Source organism: Schistocerca serialis, chromosome 6, assembly GCF_023864345.2.
Source record: "Schistocerca serialis cubense isolate TAMUIC-IGC-003099 chromosome 6, iqSchSeri2.2, whole genome shotgun sequence".
In the NCBI taxonomy this organism is placed as follows: domain Eukaryota; kingdom Metazoa; phylum Arthropoda; class Insecta; order Orthoptera; family Acrididae; genus Schistocerca; species Schistocerca serialis.
In genome coordinates, this window is record NC_064643.1 from 369518262 (window position 1) to 369546085 (window position 27824).

At 43.4% G+C, this 27824-nt stretch overlaps 1 protein-coding gene across 1 annotated transcript in view; it reads right to left on the reverse strand.

Moving 5' to 3' along the window:
- LOC126484324 (uncharacterized) overlaps nucleotides 1-15816 on the reverse strand; it is a 506434-nt gene extending 490618 nt beyond the window's left edge. Inside the window, exon 1 of the mRNA XM_050107766.1 lies at nucleotides 15617-15816. The gene's annotated coding sequence lies outside the window, so the exon portion shown is untranslated. The remainder of the gene's footprint in view (nucleotides 1-15616) is intronic.
- Nucleotides 15817-27824: the final 12008 nt, after the last annotated feature.

Below are 27824 nucleotides of genomic sequence, written 5' to 3' on the forward strand. Positions count from 1 at the left end.
GAGACGATCGTAGAGATGCTGGATGTAGTCCTGTGGAACGGCTTGCCATGCCATTTCCACCTGGCGCCTCAGTTGGACCAGCGTTCGTGCTGGACGTGCAGACCGCGTGAGACGACGCTTCATCCAGTCCCAAACATGCTCAATGGGGGACAGATCCGGAGATCTTGCTGGCCAGGGTAATTGACTTACACCTTCTAGAGCACGTTGGGTGGCACGGGATACATGCGGACGTGCATTGTCCTGTTGGAACAGCAAGTTCCCTTGCCGGTCTAGGAATGGTAGAACAATGGGTTCGATGACGGTTTGGATGTACCGTGCACTATTCAGTGTCCCCTCGACGATCACCAGTGGTGTACGGCCAGTGTAGGAGATCGCTCCCCACACCATGATGCCGGGTGTTGGCCCTGTGTGCCTCGGTCGTATGCAGTCCTGATTGTGGCGCTCACCTGCACGGCGCCAAACACGCATACGACCATCATTGGCACCAAGGCAGAAGCGACTCTCATCGCTGAAGACAACACGTCTCCATTCGTCCCTCCATTCACGCCTGTCCCGACACCACTGGAGGCGGGCTGCACGATGTTGGGGCGTGAGCGGAAGACGGCCGAACGGTGTGCGGGACCGTAGCCCAGCTTCATGGAGACGGTTGCGAATGGTCCTCGCCGATACCCCAGGAGCAACAGTGGCCCTAATTTGCTGGGAAGTGGCGGTGCGGTCCCCTACGGCACTGCGTAGGATCCTACGGTCTTGGCGTGCATCCGTGCGTCGCTGCGGTCCGGTCCCAGGTCGACGGGCACGTGCACCTTCCGCCGACCACTGGCGACAACATCGATGTACTGTGGAGACCTCACGCCCCACGTGTTGAGCAATTCGGCGGTACGTCCACCCGGCCTCCCGCATGCCCACTATACGCCCTCGCTCAAAGTCCGTCAACTGCACATACGGTTCACGTCCACGCTGTCGCGGCATGCTACCAGTGTTAAAGACTGCGATGGAGCTCCGTATGCCACGGCAAACTGGCTGACACTGACGGCGGCGGTGCACAAATGCTGCGCAGCTAGCGCCTTTCGACGGCCAACACCGCGGTTCCTGGTGTGTCCGCTGTGCCGTGCGTGTGATCATTGCTTGTACAGCTCTCTCGCAGTGTCCGGAGCAAGTATGGTGGGTCTGACACACCGGTGTCAATGTGTTCTTATTCCATTTCCAGGGGTGTAGATTAAGCGCCAAAAGTTTCAGGAACATGGTATTTCAAACATTTTTGTGACACGTCTAGTACCATATAGGAAGTATATACTCTTGGAATCGATTTTACATGAATTTCATGAATTAGTCATACAGCTGTACAGAACTTTTGACATTACTGAAATATATCGTAATAGAAATCTTGCTCCGGCGGGGTCAAAATCCAGCTGCTCCAAGGAACTGTTTTCGTTGCCACTAATCATTACGAACACCTGTGGCTCAGTGCTTCATCCAGTGTTGAAAGACAGCATCAATATACAAAACGTCGTTTCCTTTGTAACAGACTGAGGAAATTCGTTCTCATTCACAGGAAACTAAATGCACGCTACCGCAGTAGGACCGGAATTATTAAAGGATTATGTTGTAAAATGCCAACGGCCTTGCCGCAGTGGTAACACCGGTTCTCGTCAGATGACGGAAGTTAAGCGCTGTCGGGCTGGGCTAGCACTTGGATGGGTGACCATCCCGTCTGCCGAGCGCTGTTGGCCCTTGTGAGGCAAACTGAGGAGCTACTTGATTGAGAAGTAACGGCTTCGGTCTCGGACACTGGCATACAGCCGGGAGAGCGGTGTGCTGACCACATGCCCCTCCATATCCGCATCCAGTGACGCCTGTGGGCTTAGGATGACACGGCAGCCAGTCGGTACCTTTGGGCTCTCATGGCCTGTGTGGGAGGAGTTATGTTGTAGAATCCAGGCTTGTGCTGTAGGACCGTTTTGATTTCAGTGTAAGGAAGCTGAAGCTGTTCTGATAACATTACCTGTTAACATATCCTGGTTACTGGGAAATGGTTGAAACCAGTAGTTACACGGTTTTTAGGCTTGAACAGGAAATGAAAAGTGACAGGGAAAAGCCTTAGCAATCACAAAACGCAGATACAGACTTCAGATGACCGTCAGATAGCGCATGATGAACGTTGCAGGTTCTAACCGACTCGCAATCTCCAGTAGCCGCACGAGATCGAGAATACCAATCTCTGAGACCTTGTGTACGCCACTCATGAAGCACGCTGTTACGGCGCTCTCGCAGAGGCAGTAATCACGATTAATGGCGCCGCGGCCCGGCCCCGAGCGCTGCGGTCTGCGCGGACGGTAACTCGGCCGCCGGGGTCGCGGGACTGGACGGAATGGAAGGCGAATTGCAGCTCTGCTCTCGTCGTCGCTTGTTTATGCGTCATGCTCGAGAGGCTGCGGACTCCACGTAGCGCGGCCTGCCCGCCGGCCAGGATCCTGTCCCGCGCTGTGCTGCGATTTCTGGGCGTGCTCCGCTCACTGTTGCCAGAGGACTGTCCTGACCAGCTTGTCAACACAGCCGTAGCTGCAGTGCTGACGTCGACACATTTACTTCCTCGATGAAGGCAGCTGCGCCGCTGATAATTAAAACTGCAGCACAATAGAAGTCGCCTGCTGACAAACGTCGCACTGACACGTTTGAATAACGAAATGATTAGCATTTCATTGCAACCATACAAAACTGGTAACACTACATGCCTAACACACGAATAATTACGCAACGTCATTAATTAAAACTTCCTGGCTGAATTTCCATGGACCATATATAAAACTACTACTCCTTCCTGACGTTTCGTTGCCTACCGCGGGCAACATCTTCCGATGTGAGTCGGCGACTGGCTGCTATGCGCTGGAGGTCCCGCTTATATAGAGCTCTTAGATGGCGCCACCACTCATCACGTGATTTCGACTTTATAAAACAATCTGACTAGTGCCATCTCTCTCGATTACAGCTAATCGATTGTCATTTCGTTGGTGCAAAGTCGACCGCCATATCTTGTCTAGTTATAATCATTTTTTATTAAAATTTTTTTTGTGCATGTCCATCTCTATAGCTTCTCTATACTAGCGGGTACTCGTATAATAACGTGAGGTCCTAGCTATCACGTTTGTCTCACTAAATTTTATTTCGTGATCACCGTCTCTGAAAACGCGTTCCGCTACAGCCGATTTGTCAATTTGTCCCAATCTACAGTTCCTTTTGTGTTCCGTTAGGCGGGTATTAACACTACTTTTAGTTGTTCCAATATAAACTATGTAACAGCTACACGGAATTTCATACACACCTGTGGTGGCTAACGGGTGTCGTGCGTCTTTCACCGATCTTAAACTTTCTTGGCCAAGTTTCAAGTGAAGACAATCTTTCAACCTACCAAGAAAACTACTGAAAGTTTAAGATCGGTGAAAGACGCACGACACCCGTTAGCCACCCCAGGTGTCTATAATATTCCGTGTAGCTTTGGCATGGGTTATATTGGAACAACTAAAATGATTGTTAATAGCCGTCGAACGGAACACAAAAGGAACTGTAGATTGGGACAAATTGACAAATCAGCTGTAGTGGAACACGTTTTCAGAGACGGTGATCACGAAATAAAATTTAGTGAGAGAAACATTATTATACCCGCATGTGTAGCGAAGCTATAGAGATCTACAAGCACAAAAAAATTTTAATAAAAAAGACGAAGGATTATAACTAGACAAGATATGGCGGTCGACTTTGAGCCAACGAAGTGACAATCGATTACATGTAATCGAGAGAGATGGCACTAGTCAGAGATTGTTTTAAAGTCGAAATCACGTGATGCGTGGTGGCGCCATCTAAGCGCTCTATATAAGCGGGACCTCCAGCGCCTAGTAGTCAGTCGCAGACTCACCTCGGAAGATGTTGCCCGCAGTAGGCAACGAAACGTCAGGAAAGAGAAGAAGTTTTATATATGGCCCACGGCAATTCAGCCCGGAAGTTTTAATTAATGAAAGCTTACATGTTATGATTACGCAACGTGTTTCTAAGGCATATCTCATTCGTCATTTGAATATTGTGAATGTTGCTTGTTAGTGAAAAGCTCGTGTACTACCTACGCATGTCCGTAATTTAAGTTTCAGTTTCGAAACGCCGTGGAAAGAGAACCACTACTCGGAATATCGTCAATTTTTTTTTTTTTTTTTTTGTGGTTTTAGGGCGCACAACTTAAACGGTCATTAGCGCCCAGACTACGTTAGGAAGGCACCGCGAGGCACAAGTTTAAAACAGCAACTAAAAGGGAAAACACGATAAAAGACAGACTGACAGGCACAGGATTAAAAAAACAGCATAATCAAATGTCCTTAGAGAGGTTTGTCAAGTTGATAAAACGAAGAACGCGAGCAGCTGCTCGTGGGTCATCCGCTAAAATGGCATCTAGAGTACATGGCAGGCCAAGATCAAGACGCAGTGTGTTAAAATCCGGATGGGACGTTAAAATGTGGCGGACCGTCAGCAATTGCCCACATGGGCAGAACGGCGCCGGCGCAGCCGTCAGCAGATGGCGATGGCTGAACCGGCAGTGTCCAATTCGTAACCGGGCCAAAACGACCTCCTCCCGCCGAGAAGGGCGTGAGGAGGACGGCCAGGTTGCAGGAAGAGGTTTCAAGGCCCGAAGCTTGTTGTCCGTAAGTGCAGCCCAATCGGCATGCCACAGCGATAAAATGCGCCGACAACGTCAAATTTCAATAGCATATTATGGCGCAGGGAAACATGAAACAAAAAATTAGTGAAAATCTGACAAAATAGATGGCGCTGTAAGCGTCAGAATATGCTCACCAACAGAAGTGCGGCACGCGTCTGTACCTCAAATTATGTCCCAGACTCCCAACATGACTGCTTCTACGAAGGGATGCCGCTGCTGACAAAGCTTTCTAATGACAGCGGTGCGCACATTTCACGCGCTGTGCAACGCATTCTGAACGTGATCCCTAAAACACTCAGCCCTGCTGTGGGACATTTTTTCTGCACTTCAACTTGTGGCCGAAGACAGTAGACAGAATGTTCAACACGTCCTGCGCCAGTTTCACGACAATTAGAAACCGATGTCACTTCACTTTTTACTCCGTCTTCCGATGTCATCTTGCTTCTTATGTGATTTTAGGCCCCAGTACAATTGAAACCTATTTTTCCAGTACGGTACGAACTTGCCATAGTGGATGCTCATACCTAACTGACAGTGCTCCAGCTGCTGACAGTCGAGCTTGTGCAGTCATGCACATTTGGCAATACGGTTGGTGTCATCTGCAACGAGAACCAGAGCCATCGTATAGCGATTCATCCGCAACCGACCCCATTCACGTTAAGACTCTTGGTTCAAATGGCTCTCAGCACTAAGGGACTTAACTTCTGATGTCGTTAGTCCCCAAAACTTAGAACTACTTAAACCTAACTAACCTAAGGACATCACACACATCCATGCCCGAGGCAGGATTCGAACCTGCGACCGTAGAAGCAGTTCGGAACCTCTACGGTCGCAGGTTCGAATCCTGCCTCGGGCATGCATGTGTGTGATGTCCTTAGGTTAGTAATGTTTAAGTAGTTCTAGGGGACTGATGACCTCAGCGGTTAAGTCCCATAGTGCTCAGAGCCGTTTAAACCATTTGAACTGTCTGAGACTTTAAACTCCTCTCCTTCCAACTGGAAGCCCAGAGTCTTAGCCACTTACCCAATACTTTCAGTAAAAGGCAGATGCCCAGGATTGAATTGCCAACTTCTGCTGAATGATAAACATAGCGAGTACTAAGTCATGGGTGAAATAATTTCATGTCACTATCCATGATCTATTCATAATCTAAAAACATAGTCTAGAGCTTGGGTTTTATTCCCTTTGATCTGATGACGGCAATATACATTAAAGCGCCAAAGAAACTGTTATAGGCATGGATGCGTATTCAAATACAGAGATATATAAACAGCCAGAATACGGCGCTGCGCTCGGCAACTCCTATATAGGCCAACAAGTGTCTTGGCGCAGTTGTTAGCTCGGTTACTGCTGCTACTATGGCAGGTTATCAAGATTTGAGTGAGTTTGAAAGTCGTGTTGTACTCGGCGCACGAGGCAGCAATGAAGTGGGATTTTTCCCATATGACCATTTCACGAGTGTAGATTGAATATCAGGAATATGGTAAAACATCAAATCTCCGACATCACTGCGGCCGGAAAAAGATCCTGCAAGAACAGGACCAGCGACGACTGAAGAGAATCTTTCAACGTGACAGAAGTGTAACCCTCCCGCAAATTGCTGCTGATTTCAGTGCTAGGCCATCAACAAGTGTCAGCGTGCGAACCATTCAACGAAACATCATCGATATGGGCTTTCGGAGCCGAATGCCCACTCGTGTACCCTTGACGACTACACGACACAAAGCTTTACGCCTCGCCTGGGCCCGCCAACACCGACACTGGACTGTTTATGACTGGTAACATGTTGCCTGATTGGACGAATCTCGTTTCAAATTGTATCGAGCGGATGGAAGTATACACGTATAGACAACCTCATAAGTCCATGGATTCTGCATGTCAGCAGGGAACTTTTCAAGCTGGTGGAACCTCTGTAGTGGTGTGGGGCGTGTGCAGTTAGTTATATGTCTGGATACGACTCTGACAGGTGACACGTACATAAGCCTCCTGTCTGATCACATGAATCCATTCATGTCCACTGTGAATTCCGACGGACTCGGGCAATTCCAGCAGGACAATGCAGCACTCCACATGCACAGAATTGGTAAACAGTGGCTCCAGGAACGTTCGGAACGTTCTTCTGAGTTTAAACACTTCCGCTGGCAACCAAACTCCCTAGACAATGCTACTGAGCTTAACTGGCATGTTCAGAAGGGATCTTCCCTCCCTTGTACTCTTACGGATTTATGGACAGATCTGCAGGATTCAAGGCGTCAGTTCCCTCCAGCACTACTTCAGACATTAGTCCAGTACATGCCACTTAGTGCTGCGGGACTTCTCCGGGCTCGTGGGGCACCTACACAATATCAGGCAGTTGTACCAGTTTCTTTGGCTCTTCAATGTGGATACAAATGATGTTAAAAAAGAAGAGATAGTATTAGTCAAAACTGGAAGAAAAGTTCCTATAATCATGTCCAGAAACCAATCCCCTTTTGAGTTGTGTGTCCTTTGATTCCCATCTGTCTACTGTGTAGAAGCAAATACCACTGGCAGTACTGCATGTGGTTACGATGCATTCTGACGCATCCTGCACCCCCTTTTTCGCAGTGTTTCCAATCGCTTGGCTGCATTGGATACACGCTTCTGTAAGGTCTGCACATTGAATAGCTGGGCATACAGCAGACATGTCCCCATAACCATAAACAACGGATTCAGGTCCGGTGTACAGTGAGGCCAAGCAGCTGAACGTCCTCGACCAATCCATTGTCCACGAGACAAATGCGGCGAGATGCTGTTGGAGGATCCGTACAAAATGAGTTTGTGTCTCACCGTGCATCAACTAGTATCGTGTTCCTGGAATTGTAGCTTTCTTTAGTAGGGATGGTACTTCGTCGCGCTGTTTGGTGAAGTGTATAGCTCTATTAATGTTACGACAATTCCTGCTCACAAACTGATACTGCGGCGGTCCTGAAGCTTGATTCCACGACTGGCCGAGGATTTGCATCTGCCCACACGTGCTTATTGTGGTAATATGTCTTGTGAATACTACGTCTTTAAATACATTACTAGTCACAAGAAGTACAGGCCATATCTCAAAAGGTACTGGTTTCTGAACGTGTAATTATAGGAACCTTATTCCGTTTTGTCCAATACTACTACTGTAAGAATATGTGACATCCTGTTCTGAACACCACGTATGCAAAAGATGAAACCTCAAGAGGACTTTGCTTGTAAATGAAGCGAAGTTGTAAACTGTTGTTGAGAAACTAATTTTCCACACATGAATTTATACCTAAGAAGGGTAGTTGTGTTCCATGGTTGTGGACTAAATTTGTTGCAGAAAAAGAGCAACCTGTTATACCAGCAGCATTTTTCCATACTTTTTTGCCGACTGTAAATTAGAATGAAACATTTTGTAGCCCCGAAATGACCATTAAAATTTTGAACAGTACAGGAATGTAAGACGCGAGTCAGCTGAACAGCGCGAGAGCGGCCGATTTACAGCTACATATTTCCTGATAAGAGTTCATGGACGAATAAATTAACATCAGTGCGGAATTTTAAATAGTATTAAAGACTTTAACACTGGTAACGTTACGAACATTTAACGAGGTACGACGCCTGTGTTTCTTTTACTGCCCAACACCGGGGAATAAATTACTAGCTTTGTGTCAAGATAAATGTGTACTAAAGTGTAACAACAAATTACACCGGGAACAAAATGTCCCCTCGTGACAGGTCTGGAATCTTGGAAGTACTAAGAACTCGACGACGACATAAGGCTGTGCGGAAAACGAGCCGTCACGCGCCGCTGACAGCTCAGATAAGCGACCGGCCGCGCCGGCCGTCAGCGCGGAAGCGACTGCTGCAGATACCGCACGGACGGCCGCACTGGCTCGTCTTCGATGACGCGATCATCAACACAGAGGCGACGAAACGAAACGATTGCGCAGTCACATCTCAGTCATCGTCAGCCATGTGTGCTATCGCCGGTTTTTTATCTTCTCTCGCCTTTGATATGCACGGACTAGAAGCCACGCTACTACAATGAGACAAGTTGCAAAATATGGCTAAAACAAGTACTGCATTAGCACAGCGCGTGTGAAAAACTCTAGCATATACTAAATGTACAGGTATTTCTCTCTCTCACTATCCCCATTTTATTCGCAGATTGTGGATTTATCGTTAGTTACTATTAATTTCAACTGCAGTTCCGCGATTGAATTTCAGGTTTTGAATTTAGGACCATCAGTTTATGTATCCGTTAGATACTGTGGAACCAAAGATTCTCGGTCACGAAGGGAGACAGCAACATAATTTACAGGATGCTGACTACAAACTTAATAAACAAATAAGTCAATAAAACGCGGAAACAATTGTCAGAGATGACATGATATGAATAATACATTAAAGAGGAAAGTTGTCAACTACTGTGAAGAACTCTTATACGCAAGAAAACCTTTCAACTTACTACATTTGGAGAACTGGAAATTATCAATCAATTCCTTCAGTACTGCTGGAAGTTTATTGAAAATAAAATCTGATGAATAGCGTGCAGCATTATGTACATGCTTAAGAAAATGTTATCTAAGTGTAAATTCTCTTTCTGTCTAGGGTTCGCTGAATGAATGTTTCAGTTTCTTCTGAATGAGTCATTCTTGTCAACAACAAATTCCATGATAGAGTACGTACAGAGATGGAAGAGCTAGAGCTCAGAAACCTGAACAACGGCAAACACGAAGTTCCCGAACTGACGCTGAACATCCGCCAGATAACTGCTTTGGGGGTCTGAGAATATTATTGGTGCGTGCACAGAATAGCCCCAAAATATGGAACCATAGGAGAAAGCAATGAAAGCAAGCAATGTAAACAGACTTTCGCGTTTCAGTGTCAGAGACAGTTGAGATTATTCTAAGAGCAGAAACAGCAGGACTCAGTTTCTGCATAAGATCTTGATCGTCATGCTTACAAGAAAGTTTCTCATCCAATTTCAGTCCTAAGAATTTAAAATGACAGACTTCACTGACCAACCACTTTCGCTTTTACAAGTGTCCGTGTTAGACACTAAATGCATAGCTCTTTGTAGCAGCTAATTGTTAGTACGTTCTCTGAAAGCCACGTACAGATGCTACCGGCTACTCTTATCTAGATCATTTACACTGTACTCCACGTCTTACGCGATAACCAAGAGAAAATTTGAGTCACCTGTCACGTTTAGTGGCAGATCACCAATACAATAAAATAAATAACAGGTGAAGAACAAGGCCCTGTGGCACCTTCCACTTTCCATGTCCCCATTCGGATTCAGATCTCCTCCAACTTGCTGACACTGGAGAACAAACTGCTTCCGACTTCCAGGAAATGGAACTGACTGTTGTTGAGCTTTTTCCTTACTACTATTGGGAGAATATAGCACGATCCCCTACAGATCGCTGCTAGAGGGAACGCGCAGATAGGATAAGATTGATTACAATGCTCTGAGGGACCTTTAAACAGTTACTCTTTCAGCGCTCCACACCTGAATGGGACAGGACAGTGCCTTAGTAACTGTACAATGGACGTAGACTTAACAACTAGCTTGTTGAAATTACGCACTCTGGAGGGCTACGAAAGGAAGTAAAGAAGGTTAGTGCCGGTGGACCACTAGGTAATATACGGTAAGGTAGGGTGGAATTGTCGATCGTAATCGCAGAGGAACCATTTCAGCATTCACCGCAAGTGGCATGACAAACCAGGCGGACCGAAACCTGGATGACTACCGTTTTCAGATGCTAATTTAATGTCTTAATTTCGATGTCACTTCATAGGTGAAATTCTATTGTGACGCACTGCTCTTTCTCAGTGAGCAATGGTACAAAAGTTCTGAACCTTAATAACATTGAAAGAAGGAATTACGAAATGTCACGCACCAATTATCTTTATAGTGATGTTTAACAAGTGATTGAATAAACACCAAAATACTCGTTGGATATTTCTCTGTAATGAAATACAACTTTCTGAATTTAACTCGCAATTTAGTTATTTATAAAGCGGGTTAAGTACGGAACGATAGTTTGCCAAGGATTCTTTCCAAAATTATAAATGGCTGAACCAATCAAAGACGGGTTAACACGTCGTCGTAATGACATGCATTAAATATCGAGCTAATGTTGCCAAAGATGGATATAGACGACGAGCCACGTTACTGGTCAGTATCGCCGCAACTTAATTCGCATTCACAGTTGTGGTCGATAGCGCGAAATATGTTCTCAACTTTCAATTTAACTAGACATCGGGCTATACTATACATCAGTCCGCCACAGCAATCTAAATCTCTGTGTACGGTGTGGGGGAGAACGAAAACAATACTGTCCTACTCGAATCTCATTAAGAGTCTTTGTACTACTTGTAGGTTAGAAACATGACTAGTAACAGGTAAAAAAGAAAATTAGTTCCCACTGTGATCGTCTTACATTGTTCCGTATGCATAACTACGTAAGGAAGCTAAGACAGATCTGTCTGAGCCCGACTGCTGCAATTACTTAGTCTGCATTAAGCTATTACCATTTTGTTGTTTTTTTTTAAATGGAAGTTTCCATACATTCTAAAATTTCAGGACAATTCAATTCAGTCAGCTGCCATTATTCTCCGACGTTGACTAGCCACAGCGCTCCACGGCGACAATGCATGTTACCGACGTAATTCGTCACACTTGCAAGTCCACCCACGTTTCCGCATAGATAAGCGTGCCAGTATTCGCCTAGCGCTCCACAAGGAGGAATATAGGTATCACAGAAAATGAATTACCTTGCCTTTCATACAACAGCGACGAACGAGGAAGCCAGTCCTTTTCAAGGGCAACTTGCTTACGCAACAATTTATGCAGCCATCGCATCACACACTGCCCATTTCAACATTTATTTATAATCACACAGTTGCTGAATGCTATACAGTTTTTTCTGTTACTCTTCCGGATAATGCCGGAACCATTATACTATAGAGAACACTTTCTTGCCCTGAGCGGCTTCACTGACAAGACATCTTCACGTAACGCTTCGAAGAGTATTTTTCGTAACGAAATCGAGTTGTTCAAAGCTTTAGGCAAACTCCTCAAATTCTTCATTACGACCCTTTAATGTTTATCGATTCCTCAACACTATTTTAGTCGGTTTTAAATAAGGAAAGTCGTATGAACCTCTCTCAGTGAACACGGAGGCAGCGACTTCTGTCAGCTGTACAATATGCACGTACAGTTGAGAGAAGCGTGACTTGACACAAAGAATTTTCTATTTCAGGTCTAAACTGTGTTTCGATGTCATCGACGTCTTCCTAAGACACCAGTACTGAAACATTGTTAAGGTTCAGCTAGTAGTCGTGTTATCCCACCTATCTACGTTTCGTGATCACTTTCCTGTTCCTCTCTCAGCTTTACACATTAGGAGTATGTGGCTATGTGCAGCAAAACATTGAGAACTCATACTAGCTGACAAGAAATGTCATAGGTCACTTTTTTTCGATACGAGGCGTTTGTAAACTAGAGAGAGATTGCTTTAGAACAGTGAAACCCGGAAAGCGAGTATATTAGATTTATGACACACACCCCAACAATAATCTCTTTACATAACACGTTACTCTAAATAGCCAACACCTTTCTTTTCTTAAATCTAAAGCTGCAAAATATACAACTATTCTAAGAGCTCAAGAGATAGATCGTGAACTCTGTGAGTCGTCGGTTCAAAATACATGAGCTTCCAAGATTACCGTAAATAAACAAATTGACGTACCTATGACAGTAATAGGTTGAGCACCCAGATAATTTGCTGCTTCTCTATGAGGAGTCGGAATGGGAGACAGTTTTACTAACTCCTCGTTCATTTTAAAACCTTTACAGTAAGCGTATTACAGGATGCATACGAAATGCAGAGAATGTTTAGGCCGGAAAAGGTCCTGTACGCATATGTCAGGAAATGTTTCACCCTCTTGCATTGAGATAACGGCTGAAAATGGCACATTAACTGCTAACTCAAATTTTTACAATGCCACCGACTCATCTCGAATATTCTTAATGTCTTCTTTTCTGTATATGCACGAACTCTTAGGATAACGATCTTCGCAACCATTCAAAGACTCCCACATGTTGTCTAAAGCTTTCTTAGGTTTTCATGACGCGTTGATAATTGAAATTCTGTAACACTCGGTGAATGGTAAAAACACGTTCTCTCAATATTTCTTGGCTTGGGTGATTAATGGTGTACATCCGTGTGTTCTGCAAAGTTGTTGTTTCCATTTTTTGGACACTATTGCGGCGAACAACCCAGCCGCCTTCTTCAGCTGCTGCGTAAAATGAAAACAACTCATCAGAACGGCCGGAAGCAAACCATAGACGTAGTAAAAACTTATTGTTGTTGAACACCTAACTCCTTTCTATGCCACGTAGAAACAGTGACATAGCACAAATTGTTTCTCCTAGTATAAAGTTTATGAATGTTACTATTGCTTTCAAAGTGTGATCACGAACTTCACTGCACTAAACATGGAAGAAAATATCGGCAAACTGTCTTCTATAAAGATATACAAATGGTTCCTTCAGTCACTAAGCGTTTTTGGAAAACTTTTGATGTGATAAACTTGCCTCTATTTTCGCCCTATCGTATGACCGACAACAAATTTGGATCAACAGTAAAATGCGTTTTTGTTGAAATATTTGGCTGCGTTATTAACTTTACCACTGTGTGTTAGCACCTCCACGAAAAGAGATGAAGATAGTAATACACATGGACCGCGCTGGAGCCTTATGATAATGGGACTCGTGCTGGGATGCATTTTATTTGAATCCTCCACAGTGTTGGCTTTTTCACTAAGAGGTGCCTTGCATGAAGATCACACCACTTAACTGCCTGTAAGCAACATCATGCTCTCCGCTATTCAGCGAATGAAACGGCAGAAGAAGTCAGGAAACTCGCGGTCTACTTAGATCGACGATGCCCAGCCTAAATACACAGCGTCGCCTGTTGCTAAGCACCTACTCTGCCCGTGTCTTATCTACCGCCAACAGATGCAAAGTGTGGGTAAACAGAGGCTTGTTTCAGTTACGTAATCAGCGGTGAGACGAAGGCACCTTGCTCTCCACAGTCGAGAAAAAAAAATGCAGGCTGTCAATGTCTAAAGTGTTCTACAAAGTAGACCCTCGCGGTATAATCAAAAACTATTTATTGTTAAATTAGAATGAGCTGACAAATGGAAGAAAAGTCTACAGCATACGAAAAGCAATGAAAGCACTAGGTGCCGTCCATGATGCAGCCAGTGGGAAAAAGGTTAAATGAAATTTATCGAATTCATTTACGCAGACTAGACCAAGAAAAGGCGGATTTTACATCGAATTTCCTTGCGGTAAAACAGTCTTATAAAGAACTCTTGTGCAACTGAAACACAAAAACTGAAAAACTTTTTAAATGTTTAGCATGTAGCCAATTTAAAAATTACGTTGCGACTTGTATGTAAAATGACTCGATTCACATAATTACGATTTATCGAACATGTAATCCATGGAATATGAAACTAAATGTGTCCTTTAAATTTGCCTCCTCCACACGTCACTCAAGGCTCTGAGAAAGATTAATGCATTCAAACTCTCGTCGTCATGAGCTACTCTAAAGCCTTAAAACTTTTCGGTATTCTTTTCTGAATCTATTGCGGCCCAGAATAATACCTGACTTGTGCTGGACCACGCGTTCAGGTAAATAATTTCCACAGGCTCTTGGGATATGACGCAGGTGATTTCCCAGAATTTTACTCTCAACGCCTGAAGGACAGACGAGATGAAACTTAGTAACATTGTGTGAATGGCACGTAATTCGTGGATAGTAGGATAGCATTTTAAAGCTTCTGCGAAAGTTGCTGTCAGCAGCCTCCCGTACAATGACGTCACCGCGTATTTCTCATTGCTCCTTCCAAAAACGAAGTCTCACCTGCATATTTCTCATTTCTCCTTCAAAAAACGAAGTCTTGCGTCTCACACAAGTCCAGAATTAATACATAATTTCTCGCACTGCAACTACACCCACAAACGCAACTGAGCATCATTATCTCCCCTGTCGTCAAACAAATAACACCAGTGAAAATGATCTTTTTGCCTCTTAACTTTTTAACTAAAAAATCCTGTTTTACCTTTTAAATATAGCAGCAGTCAACTAACATATGGAAGACAGAAGTAGGCCTATTAAAGAAAGGAAATCAGGAAACTCCCGTACTTCATTCATTAAGTGGTGCAGGGGTTATCGAGGACAGTTCAATGAACCTAAATAACCACCGAATGACTGCTATACCGTTAAATTAGTTTCACGTCCTACTATTTGTAATAAACATTTTGTGTAATTGCAAGTACTATTGCTACTTCCTTTCAGTAACCTTCCCCCTCCTCTCCACCCACCAGTATAATCGAAACTTGGAGGACCAATTCTGACACACTCTTTGACTGAACATTCTGTGTCTGAATTACGACGAATATGTGTATAGAGATGGTCTACTACATACAAAAAATGAAACTTACATCTCGCGAATTAGAGGCCAATGTCTTCAGCACAGAGTTCATGGATTCACTGAATACAACGGAGGAAGCTTACTACTTTGGCCACTGGTTCCCCAAGGTGTGTTAGAACTTTCGAAAGGGGATGCAAAGTATTTTCTTTCTCCATGAAACGTTATCTAACATCTACAGCGGTATCTCTTCGAAAAGTCAAATTCCACAGGGGTAGGTTGACTTTGACAGTAGCATGTTCTGTGAGAACAGTCTCGCAATTTTATTGTAATGGTGAGATCAGCACCGTACAGTGCATAAATATTTGGCGTTAAGCGCATTCGGCTACTTGTAGACATAAACAGGAAACGATAGATCAGGTTGTGTGTGCTAGAGAGGGCGAACGCGCATTTTTTTTCATAGCTCTTTAAGTTACTCACCTGTAGGTAGGCAGTTTGTCGGCTCTTGTGTTGACAGCAGTGGAAGGAAAAGTAACGGAGAGGTAGATCTTCTCAGGCGAGTGCAGCCCGCGTCATTCCTGCAGATCCGCACAGTTGTAGCCGACTCGAGGAAGAACGCGCAACACAAACACAAGAGCCGCTGACGGGAGGCACACGGGTATTGCGCACTGTGCGAGCGCCGCTTGCCGACTGGTGGCTGCGGTGCCGCTGGAAGCCTGCAGGTGGCAGCCGCGAGGGGAGGGGGGAAGTCGGAGGCCGGGATTGGTCGGAGCGGGAGGTGGGGTTCATCCGACGGGAAGGCCGCGATCAGGGCACGGATGGCCGAGATCGCTCTCGCACGAGATGTGGATTCATTCCTGATCCACGGAGAACGTGATCTCAAATCAGGAAGTGGAATTAGTTTGGTCAGTAAAGAACAGAAGCATTTATCCACCTTGAATATCTTGTGCTTGTCAAACAGCTAATAACTACGTCCCAGAGTTCTTTCCATCCAAGTAATAACGACTGCCATCAGTACTAAATCTTTCAACACTCCCTCCACCGTCACGCGTCTGTCAAGTGGACTATCACACCTCGGGTCATTACACCATCACACATTTGTATCTCCTCCCTCCCCAAGAACCATGGACTTCGCTGCAATGGAGCGCCTTACATGCTTCAGCGATACAAGTAACTGTACCAATTTAAACACGTGACTCTTGAAGAGCGGTAGCAGCCTTATCAAAAAATGGTTTAAATGGCTATGAGCACTATGGGACTCAACGTCTGAGGTCATTAGTCCCCTAGAACTTAGAACTAGTTAAACCTAACTAACCTAAGGACATCACACACAAATCCATGCCAGTGGCAGGATTCGAACCTGCGACCGTAGCGGACTTGCGGTTCCAGACTGCAGCGCCTAGAACCGCACGGGCACTTCGGCCGGCAGCCTTATCAAAAGTTACAGGGATAATAGTCTGGATGACTGGCTGATCAGGTCTTGTAACATTCGACGATATGGCCTTGCTATGTGGTTTTGCGAACAGCTGAAAGCAAAGGAGAATGCAGTAGTTATACTTACTGATGACACGCAGGTCTAGTACTCCATTGGTTGAAGTATTCCAGAGGAAAAATAATACTCCATTATGATATCGATGTGGGGCAGCTCAGGAGGATTTGTGATCAGGAACAACAAATCTGTTATTTTAAAGTCGAAGTGCGGAATTTTCCGTCACTTAATCGGGTAGCCAAGTTAGGGAACCTGAGAACGGAAATCGGTAAGCTGAAGGCACATGTAGTGGGAATTATTGAAGACCAATGACAGAAAGAATTGGATCTATTATCAGGTGAGTGGAGGGTTGTTGTTGTGGTCTTCAGTCCTGAGACTGGTTTGATGCAGCTCTCCATGCTACTCTATCCTGTGCAAACTTCTTCATCTCCCAGTACCTACTGCAGCCTACATCTTCCTAATCTGCTTAGTGTATTCATCTCTTGGTCTCCCTCTACGATTTTTACCCTCCACGCTGCCCTCAAATGCTAAATTGGTGATCCATCGATGTCTCAGAATATGTTCTACCAACCGATCCCTTCTTCTAGTCAAGTTGTGCCACAAGCTCCTCTTCTCCCCAATTCTATTCAATACCTCCTCATTAGTTATGTGCTCTACCCATCTAATCTTCAGCATTCTTCTGTAGCACCACATTTCGAAAGCTTCTATTCTCTTCTTGTCTAAACTATTTATCGTTCACGTTTCACTTCCATACATGGCTACACTCCACACAAATACTTTCAGAAACGACTTCCTGACACTTAAGTCTATACTCGATGTTAACAAATTTTTCTTCTTCAGAAACGCTTTTCTTGCCATTGCCAGTCTACATTTTATATCCTCTCTACTTCGACCGTCATCAGTTATTTTGCTCCCCAAGTAGCAAAACTCCTTTACTACTTTAAGTGTCTCATCTCCTAATCTAATTCCCTCAGCATCGCCCGACTTAATTCGACTACATTCCATTATCCTCGTTTTGCTTTTGTTGATGTTCATCTTATACCCTCCTTTCAAGACCCTATCCATTCCGTTCAACTGCTCTTCCAAGTCCTTTGCTGTCTCTGACGGAATTACAATGTCATCGGCGAACCTCAAAGTTGTTATTTCTTCTCAATGGAGGGTTATAAACACAAAATCAGTTAACTGCAATGTGGGAGAAGGACCAATATCGAATAAGAAAATGGGAGTGCGTGTGACTACTCTGAACAGCATTATAATAGCTAAGATAGATACAAAGAAACATCAAGCACAGCTGTATCAGTTCATCTGATGCAAGACGCCACTAGACTATACCTAAACATAAACCTAATGAACCCTTTCGATCTGCAGGCTGCCTCGCTACGATCTAGATATTAATAAACTGCGCGCAAAGGAACCGAAAAGAGAAGGTGTGGCCCCAACAAGTTAGACGTAGTTGTGGTTATTGCTGAAGCTAATAGTGCTAATAGGTATAAAGGCGATCGTCTCTAAATACTGAAGTGAAAGAAGGGTAACTTTGACCGTCGTTTCTTCTCCTGCTTTTACGCCCTCACTGGACTACTTCAGTTAATAATTTTCTGGTCATCTTCTTCAGAAGGTTTTCCTTCAGAATTGCCCAGTATCTTTTCATTCTTTCTGATCTTTTTTGTCTTTCTTCATCTGTAAATACCCTTTTTATCGTTTGTCGTTTATTTATTTTTGGTTTAAACCTGTTTAATGTTTCTCACTTTCTTTACATTTTCCGTTTTGTTTTGCAAATTGTCGAGAGTTAATTCTAACTCTCTCATATCATCCCTGATTTTCTTTATTCTTCCTGTTTGTTGCTTCGCGTTAACGACTTTGACGATTCTGTTCTTCTCGGTGACTGAAAAGAGTGTCACTTCCGTGTGTCACCTTTGTTTGAACCACCGTCTTACAGCGTTTTAATTTAGTTTTGATTGATATAGATTTTTATTGTAAGCAAACCATGTTAATTTTTGAGCTTCTATCATTTTATTAGTTCTTTCCCGTCCAAGTTGTTTGTTATTATTTATCCTAGGTATATCAAGAGCTTCACTGTTTTAACTTTCTTATTATTTACCGTTCTGTGGTTGATTACTAGTGGATCTACAACCATCACTTCAGTCTTTTCGAATGATATATGACGCTCCATTTTTGTGATATGTGTCATAGGCTTGTTATTTCATTTCTGGCTTCTTGAATGTTATTAGCTAGTAACGCTAAGTTACCCCCGGATCACAAGCAATTTAACTTTATTTAATCTTTTCTGGTGCCAATCCTTCTCCTTGCACCATCCCCTATTCACGTACTCCAGAGCATAGTTGAAAAGTAATGGCGATGAACCATCTCCCTGTCTTAACCATGTTTTAATCGTAAATGCCTCAGATGTTTCTCCTCTGAGCTTTATTTTAGATTTGGTATTTGCTAGAGTTTAATTTATCCTTTTTATTAACTTGGGACGAAGACCGAAATCCCTTGATATCTTCATCGTTGAAGACCTGTCGCTACAATTATTAGCTTTTCGAAATCCACAAAGGTTATAATTAGTTGTTTTTGACTTCTTTAGTAGTAATCCATTAGGAGTTTCATAGTGATTGTCTGTTCTGGACAGTTTCTCCAGGAGCTTAATCCTCCTTGATATTTTCCTAGTTCCAAGTCAAGTTGATCTTGACAACGACTGTATAGATTTCTTTACACGACTTTACATGTGACATCCAAAAGGAAAATTTCTCTACGGTTGTCATTTTTGTGTAATGGATCAATTGTAGCTGTATTCTAATGTTCTGGTAGTTATTCTTTGTTCCAGATTATCACTGTGAACTGATGTAGTGACATCTTTACTGGTTCTACAGGAAATTTCCAAATTTATGCAAATTTTTAAACTTCTCCACTTGCTTCGTAACTTTTTTAGCTCTTTCAAAGCTTTGTAGGCGTCATGGGTTGCAGGTGACGTACATATACAGAGGTACTGTGGATATCTGAAGTAGTTACGAGGACCTCCGCAGTTTCGTAATTTACTATATGTTTCTGCTAAAATTTCTGTATTTTTCTACGGTTTTGTGGACCATCTTATTATTTTTATCCTTTAACATTAATGTTGGAGAGTCATATCTTTGTAGTTGTTCGCTAAATATTATGTAATAATCCCTTGAGTTTGCTTCTCGCTATTTGTTTCTACCATAAGAAGTTTTCATATTGACGGTTTACCCTTCTTATAGCTTTTTGTTGTATCTTTCTTTGTTCTGTGAGTTCCAAGTATGATTCTTCTTTTTTACGTCTCTTACACCTAGGTGTCTGTCTACCACTATCACACTCATCGTTCCACCATTGTGTCTTTTCCTTGGGTTTATTGAAGCTATCTGTTCACCTATTTGTTGCTACTGGGTAACTGTTTCCTCTAGATCTTCTGTTATTTTTATATTCATTGTCTGAAATCGTATTTCTTCTGACTTATCAATTTATGAGTATCGTCGATTTTCTTCTTTTTGTGGTGGGATTTTTTATTTGTCAACGACGTGAATTAAATTTGTATTTTTATCATCATCTAATGATCTGATACATTATGTGTCCCTCTAAGAAGTTTCAAGCTGTAGACTTCCCTGTGGAAATTTTTGTCTGTATCGCCATAATCCAGTTGCCATTCTCCTGTTTGCCAATCTGGATCTTAACAAGTTTTGAATTTATTCGGTTTCTCTTGAAGCATGTTGACTTCGAGATCATTTCACGGTTTCTGCAGAATTCCACGAGTCTCAAGCCATTCGTATTTGTTCTTCTCTGTGCTGACCATTTCCTATTACTTCTCTTCAGTGTGATTCAGAAGTAACTGTAGACACTTAGTTCGTGTAATGTATGCTCCAAAATAAGAGTAAAAGTAAAATATTAAATAAAGTTTTGTCTGAAAATGCTTTATTTCTGAGTTCGATGCACACTGGTGGTAGGCATTAAATATCATGGGGCCGGTACAAACTTCTGGCGTGTCGCCTTCGCCTGCATCATTTTGAGACTGCTCTGGGGTAAATGAACACTGTCTTGAATTTCGGATCCCTTCGTGTTGTTTCTAAGAAGAATTAATTTTGTGTTGTTTGTGTTGCATTTGTGATGGCTTCAAATGGCTCTGAGCACTATGGGACTCAACTTCTGAGGTCATTAGTCCCCTACAACTTAGAACTAGTTATACCTAACTAACCTAAAGACATCACACACGTCCATGCCCGAGGCAGGATTCGAACCTGCGACCGTAGCGGTCTCGCGGTTCCAGACTGCAGCGCCTAGAACCGCGCGGCCCTTTCAGCCGGCGCATTTGTGATCGCTACTCTTCTGCATAGCTCTGAAATAAAGCAATTTCAGACAAGGCTTTATTTAAGATTTTACGCTTGTCTTGATGCATACGTCTGACTTAAGAGATGAGAATAGTTACTTTTAAATCACCTAGAATTAATTTTATGTTGTTTGTGATGCATTGCGATCCGTACTACACTCATATCTCGAAAATAGAACAATTTCATACAAAGCCTTATTTAATATTTTTAACTTATTTTGATGCGTAAATTATACCCACAAAGTGTGTACTGTTAATTTTTAAACAACCTGCACATATATTTTCTTTTCCTAAATGAGCATTAAATCCGTAATTAAAATTTTGGTGTGATTTTTATTTATGTTTATTGTCGTCTCATATAATAAAACCTAAACCTAAACTCCGTCTGAACAGGCCTCGAAAGGCTCAACGGTACTGACCGTCCGCCGTGTCATCCTCAGCCCACAGGCGTCACTTGATGCGGATATGGAGGGCCAAGTGGTCAGAACACCGCCCTCCCGGCCGTATGTCAGTTTACGAGACTGGAGCCGCTACTTTTCAATCAAGTAGCTCCTCAGTTGGTCTCACAAGCGCTGAGTGCGCCCCGCTTGCGAACAGCGCTCGTCAGACCGGATGGTTACCCATCCAAGTGCTAGCCCAGCCCGACAGCGCTTAATTTCGGTGATCCGACGGGATATTGTGTCACCGTGGAGGCAAGGCCGTTGGCCGTCTCATCTAATAGCTCCCAAAATTCATCCACGTCTTCTCTGTGTTCTTTCTCGTTACTTTTATCGTTAACTGGGCTTTGGCACTGATTATTGTGTATGTTTCATTCGCAGCTTTTCTAGTTAATTTTGGTATCCTGGAAGATCTTGGTTTAAATTCTATTACGAATTCAATGATCTTAAACCTGACTACAAATCTCATTCCAAGTTGTGGACAGTGCTGTATTACTCTTTTTCCTGGTATTCCCTTATAAATTCTATATTCTTGTGATTTTACTGGTTTTTGGTCAATGTTTCTCATTTTATGAAGTCCAGTTATTAGAATCTCTTTGCTATCCACTTGTCTGCCCAAATTTTGAGTTTCCTTGGTTGTATGACGGAATTTATGTTGTGTGTTGCTATTGAACATCGTTTATTGGAAAATATTCCAGAGGAGGTGAGTCATGGTTAGGTCGCTGAATGCCTCCCCGTGCTTTAACTGGAAACGCGCCTGCTCCTGTCACATGACTAACTTCTCACCTTGCTTTGTTGCCAGAACTTACCAACATTAAGACGCGAAAGTGACTTCATCAACTGCAGATGGTATTTGCGCAGAAGTGCTATCCGTGGCTCGCACAGAGTTTAAATTTTTCTCCTCTGTCCCTGTTCAGCTGCAGAGAAACTATATACCACGAAGGAATTATCCGCCTAGACCAGAAATCGGTAGCTGTGACGTACATATACAGACGAAGAAATGATTACAGTTCCATAAAAATTAAATGATTTATTCAAGGCAAAGAGCTTCATAAATTGAGCAAGTCAATGACGCGTTGCTCTTCCTTTGGCCTTTGCACGAGCAGTTACTCGGCTTGGCATTCGTTGACAGAGTTATTACGTGCCGTCCTGAGGGATACCGTGCAAAATTTTCACCAACTGGCGCATCAGATACTCAAAAAGCGCTGCTGGTTGGACGCCACTGCCAATAATGCTCCACACATTCTCAACTGGGGAGATATCCGGTGGCCTTGCTGTCCGAGGCAGGGTTTGGCAAGCACGAAGGCAAGTAGCAGAAACACTCGCCGCGTGCGGGCGGGCATTAAATTCTTGAAATGCAAATAGAAAGTATCTTCTCAAGGATTAGTTTCATGTGTTATGAGAAGAATGTTTCTAGGATTGAACAGTAAGCAGCATTTGCATTTTTGTGTGACTAGTAATGTTCAGGGGCTTTTTAATCGCCTCGAATAAATCAATTATAAAGACTTGCACAGTCAGGGATTTAAGCGAATACCCTTTTGTCTTGACTTGAAATAAGAGCAGTATCTGTGGTGTCACCGCCAGACACCACACTTGCTAGGTGGTAGCCTTTAAATCGGCCGCAGTCCATTAGCATACGTCGGACCCGCGTGTCGCCACTGTCAGTGATTGCAGACCGAGCGCAGCCACACGGCAGGTCTAGAGAGACGTCCTAGCACTCGCCCAGTTGTACAGCCGACTTTGCTAGCGAAGCTACACTGACCAATACGCTCTCATTTGCCGAGACGATAGTTAGCTTAGCCTTCAGCTACGTCATTTGCTACGACCTAGCAAGACGCCATTACCAGTTTATATTCAGTGTAATAATGTCTAACAAGAGCGATGTTCTCCAATTGTGGATTAAAGTTAAGTATTCCAAGAACTACGTTCTTTTCTTTATAGGATAATTACTTTACCTTGTTCCAGACCTCACGCCAATCTGCGTGAGCTAAAAGCGTGCATTTCGGCCTCCTCTAGCAACACGGTGTTGGCTCTTCTGCCAACACATTAGTATCAATCAGTCGTTTTGGGAGTGAGATATATTTTAAGACGAAACGAAATTTGTGGCACGATTTCACTAAGAGAAGAGATCTGTTGGCAGAACGTATCTTGAGGCATCAAGAAATAGTCAATTTAGAACAGGGGGAAGTGTGGGGAAGAACGAGATTTGAATATAGCAGTCAGGTTCCAGTGGACGTAGGTTTGCAGTAATCATGCAGATGAAGAGGCTTCCACAGGATATAGCAGTGTACAGAACTGCACCGAACCAATCTTTGGCCGAAAGATAACAACAGCAACGAAGAACAGAAAGCATTTATCGCCCTTGTAATCGTGTAAACATAACACAGCTTGGCTCTAATAACTATGTACCAGAGTTATTTCCATCCAGCTAATTACGACTTCTATCACTTTTATACCTTTCAGCATTCGTTCACCCATAGCTTCCGGAATCTGCCAAGCGGAGGTATTTTCCCTTTGCTCATACCACCATCATAACGTTCTCTCGAAGGTGATCAGTACTCGAGACAATGTGTTGCATCGATATTTTCTCTCTTTAATTTCCTCGTCATTTATATACTAAAGGACCAAAGAAATTGGTAGACCTGCCTAATATCCTGTCGGGACCCCGCGAGCACGCAGAAGTGCCTCAACACGACGTGGCACGGACTCGACTAATGTTTGAACTAGTGCTGGAGGTAACTGACACCATGAGTCCTGCAGGGCTGTCCATAAATCCGTAAGAGTACGACGGGCTGGAGATCTCTTCTGAACAGCACTTTGCAAGGCTTCCCAGATATGCTCAATATTGTTCATGACCAGAGAATTTGGTGGCCAGCGGAAATATTGAAACTCAGAAGCGTTTTCCTGGAGCCACTCTGTAGCAGTTCTGACTTGTGGTGTGTCGCATTGTCCTGCTGGAAGTTACCAAGTCCGTAGGAATGCACAATGGACATGAATGGCTGCAGGTGTTAAGAGGACGCTTACGTACGTGTTACCTCTCACAGTCGTTTCTAGACGTATCAGGGGTCTCATACCACTCCAATTACACACGCCCATATCATTACAGAGCCTCCACCAGCTTGAGCAGTTCCCTGCTGACATGCAGGGTCCATGGATTCATGAGGTAGGCTCCATACCCGTACACGTCCATCCGCTCGATACAGTTTGAAACGAGACTCGTCCAGCCAGGCAACATGTTTCCAGTCATCAATAGTGTAATGCCGGTGCTGAAGGGCCCAAGCGATGCGTAAAGCTTTGTGTCGTGCAGTCATCAATGGTACACGAGTGGGGTTTCGGCTTCGAAAGCCCATATTGATGATGTTTTGTTGAATGATTCGCACGCTGACACTAGTTGATGGCCTAGCATTGAAATCTGCACCAATTTGCAGAAGGGTTGTACTTCTGTCACACTAAGAGATTCGTTTCAGTTGTTGTTGGTCTCATTCTTCCAGGATCTTTTTCTGGCCGCAGCGATGTCGGAGATTTGATGTTTTACCGGATTCCTGATATTCACGGTACACTGGTCGTACGGGAAAATCCCCACTTCATCGCTACCCATAACACCACGTTCAAACTCACTTAAATCTTGATAACCCGTCATTGTAGCAGCAGTAATCGATCTAACAACTGCACCAGAGACTTTTTGTCATATACAGGCGTTGCCGATCGCAGTGCCGTCTTCTGCGTGTATACGTATCTCTGTATTTCAATACGCATGGCAGTACTAGTTTCTTTGGCGTTTCAGCGTATAAATTGATACAGTTTTGCGTAGATCACCATAAGCTGATGAAAGCTTTATTATGCTGTTTTCTTTTCTCTGTAACTACTTTCAATAGTTAAAGTTGTCATCTGCAATATTTTTAAAGCTTAATATAGTGTATATCATTATTAAAAAATATGTTACGTGTCTAATTAACGCTGTGGAAGCAACTCTTGTTGGGGGTTGGATGTGCCATACATCTAGCCCACTTGCTTTCTCATCTTTAACTATACATAGAATATATTTTGCTATAATTCACTTGCGGTACCCACAGTTTTCAGCTTTAAAAGTCTTCCATAAGATTAGGAAAATTGTCAGAACTACCTGCAGCTTTTCATGGTACATATAAAAACATCGTTTCTTATAACTGTCGAGGCGAACCTCAATATACATTTAATTTTTTGCAGTTATTTGTTCTAGAGTCTATCCCAGCAGTTCGTAGTTTCGTTCGTCCACAAGATCCAAACGACACCGCGAAAATTTTTTGTCGATGCTCCCCAAAGGACAGGAACTATCGGCGCCAAGGCTGATGCCTTGCCCATTGACTTCGAAAAGGCATTCGATGCTGTTCAGCAATGTCGCCGGGTGACGAAATTAATAGCTTACTGAACATCGGACCAGATTTGTGTTTAGATACAGAACTTCCTAGCAGACAGAATTCAACACGTTATTTTTAACGAAGGGAAATCGTGAGATACGTGAATAACTTCGTTGGAGGCGTGGTGGTAGTGAGAGGGAAAGAGCAGAAGGTGAGAATACGGAGCCGGCCCGTGTGGCCGTGCGGTTCTAGGCGCTTCAGTCTGGAACCGCGTGACCGATACGGTCGCATGTTTGAATCCTGCCTCGGGCATGGATGTATGTGATGTCCTTAGATTAGTTAGGTTTAAGTAGTTTTAAGTTCTAGGGGACTGATGACCACAGATGTTAAGTCTGAGAATACAGAAGTTTTAGCACCGTTCTTGTTCAACATGTGTGTAGATGAACTGTTGTATAATGCCGGAAGCTCCGTCAGGCTGTTCGTGGGCGACGCTGTCACATAGAAAAAAAATACTTGCAACGTTAGACAAGCGTATAAATCCAGGAAGGACTACAGAGGGCCGAGACATGGTGCAGTAGGGTGGTAAAAAAAACTGAAGTTTTAAATTTAATACCCCCACAAGGCTTATATTGTGTTTTTATGTCTAAAAGTAACACACACACAAAATTTTATCAATATATTTACATTTAAAGGTCGCTCAAGGGCACACGGGTTTTTTAATGTTGTTGTTGTGGTCTTCAGTCCAAAGACTGGTTTGATGAATGTCTCCATGCCACTCTACCGTGTGCAAGCGTAATTAACTCCGAGTAACTACTGCAACCTACATCCTTCTGAATTAGCTTACTGCGTTCACTTCTTGGTCCCCCTCTACGATTTTTACCCCCCCCCCCCCCCCCCCACATGTTTCCCTCCAGTACTAAATTTGTGATCCCTCGATGCCTCAGAATGTGTGCCGCCAACCGATTGCTTCTTTTAGTCAGGTTGTACCAGAAATTTGTCTCCTCCCCAATTCTCTTCAGTACCTCCTCATTAGTTACATGATCTATCCATCTAATCTTCATCATTCTTTTGTAGCATCACATCTTAAATGCTTCTATTTTCCTTTTGTCTAAATTGTGTATCGTCCATGTTTCATTTCCATACATGGCTACACTCCATACAAATACTTTCGGAAAGGTCTTCCTGACACTTAAATCTATACTCGATGTTAACAAATTTATCTTCTTGAAAAATCCTTTTCTTGCCATTGCCAGTTTACGTTTCATATCCTTCATACTTGGACCATCATCAATTTTGTGCTTTCCAAATAGTAAAACTCATCTACTGATTTCAGTATCTCATTTCCTAAGCTAATTCCCTCAGCTTCACCTGATTTAATTCGACTAAATTCCATTTTCCTTGTTTTGCTTTTGTTGATGTTCACCTTATACCCTCCTTTCAAGACACTGTTCATTCCGTTCAACTGCTCTTCCATGCATTTTACTGTCTCTGACAGAATGAAAATGTCATCAGCAAACCTCAAAGTTTTTATTTCTTCTCCCAGGACTTAATTTTCTACTCCAAATTTTTCTTTTGTTCCTCTACGGCTTGTTCGATATATAGTTTGAATAACATCAGGGATAGGCTACAACCCTGTCTCACTCCCTTTTCAGCCACTGCTTCCCTTTTCGTACCCCTCGACTGGTATAACTCGCATCTTATTTCTATATAAATTGTAAATAGCCTTTCGCTCCCTGTATTTTTAGCCCTACCATCTTTAGAGTTTGAAAGAGAGTATTGCAGTCATCATTGTTAAAAGCTTTCTCTAGAACTCTACAAATGCTATAAACGTAGGTTTATCTTTCCTTAACCTATCCTCTCTGAGAAGTTATAGGGTCAGTATTGCCTCGCATGTTCCTTCCTACTTTCTCCGGAATCGAAACTGATCTTCTCCGAGGCCGGCTTCTATCAGCTTTTCTATTCTTGTGTAAAGTACCCCTGCTAGTATTTTGCAACCGTGATTTATTAAACTGATAGTTCGGTAATTTTCACAAGTGTCAGCACCTGCTTTATTTGGAATAGGAATTGCTATATTCTTCTTGAAGTCTGC